General features: G+C 39.4%; 1 protein-coding gene and 1 pseudogene across 1 annotated transcript in view; both read left to right on the top strand.

The window, feature by feature from the left end:
- Nucleotides 1-1,315, top strand: part of INTS4 (integrator complex subunit 4) — a 137,266-nt gene that overhangs the window by 94,856 nt on the left and 41,095 nt on the right. The gene's annotated exons all lie outside the window — the stretch shown is intronic.
- On the top strand, nucleotides 2-739 carry LOC102876803 (annotated as a pseudogene).

The raw sequence follows: 1,315 nt of genomic DNA, 5'->3' as shown, positions 1-1,315 counted from the left end.
CTATGTGGACAGGGGCAAGCAGTCCCTGGAGACCATCTGCCTCTTACTGGCCTACAAAATCAAGTATCCCGAGAACTTTTTTCTTCTCAGAGGAAACCACGAATGTGCCAGCATCAATAGAATTTATGGCTTTTATGATGAATGTAAAAGAAGGTACAACATTAAGCTCTGGAAAACGTTCACAGACTGCTTTAACTGTTTGCCAATAGCTGCCATCGTGGATGAGAAGATATTCTGCTGTCATGGAGGTTTATCACCAGATCTTCAATCTATGGAGCAGATTCGGCGAATTATGCGAACAACTGATGTCCCAGATCAAGGTCTTCTTTGTGATCTCTTGTGGTCTGACCCCGATAAAGATGTCTTAGGCTGGGGTGAAAATGACAGAGGAGTGTCCTTCACATTTGGTGCTGAAGTGGTTGCAAAATTTCTCCATAAGCATGATTTGGATCTTATATGTATAGCCCATCAGGTGGTTGAAGACGGATATGAATTTTTTGCGAAGAGGCAGTTGGTCACATTGTTTTCTGCGCCCAATTATTGTGGAGAGTTCGACAATGCAGGGGCCATGATGAGTGTGGACGAGATGCTCATGTGCTCTTTCTAGATTTTAAAGCCTGCAGAGAAAAAGAAGCCGAAAGCCACCAGACCTGTAACACCACCAAGGGTTGCATCAGGCCTGAACCCGTCCATTCAGAAAGCTTCAAATTATAGAAACAATACTGTTCTATACGAGTGACCGATTATGCTTGCTTTCTCTACGTTGTTTATTCTGCAGTGAAGTTGAGGCTTATAAGTCAGAACAGAGGAACTAACTCTCCACAATTTATACAAATCTCACCGTATCTATGACTATTTTTAAAACTAAGAACTGTTAAAAAGAAGGATTTCAGCAGATGACTGTGTATAATACCATGTGCTCAAAATGAATTCAGACTTATTAAATGAAAAACTTGTTAAATCTTCTCAGTGTCTGTTTATCAGCACAATACACACAAGAGAACCGTTGATAGCATATTGAATAGATTTTAATGAATAAATTGCTCTGGAACCCCCCCCAAAAAAACAAACAAACAAAAAAAAAACAACAAAGTAGAACTTCAACAAATATTTTTTTAAATGAAGAAATAGAGTAATATTGAATAAAACTTTATTAATAAGGAATATGTTCAAGTTAAGCAATTGTGTTGTTGTTGTTATTGTTATGTGCCATCTAGTCGCTTGCAACTCATAGCGACCCTATGTACAACAGCCCTAAACTCTGCTCTGTCCTGTGCCAATCGCACTGTCTCTGACACTCCCATCCCAATTATCC

The sequence above is a fragment of the Elephantulus edwardii genome, unplaced genomic scaffold (genome assembly GCF_000299155.1).
Source record: "Elephantulus edwardii isolate Elephantulus edwardi_28Jun2011 unplaced genomic scaffold, EleEdw1.0 scaffold00025, whole genome shotgun sequence".
Taxonomy (NCBI): domain Eukaryota; kingdom Metazoa; phylum Chordata; class Mammalia; order Macroscelidea; family Macroscelididae; genus Elephantulus; species Elephantulus edwardii.
The sequence above is the reverse complement of the archived record's forward strand: the minus strand, read 5'-3'. Positions and strand labels throughout refer to the sequence as shown.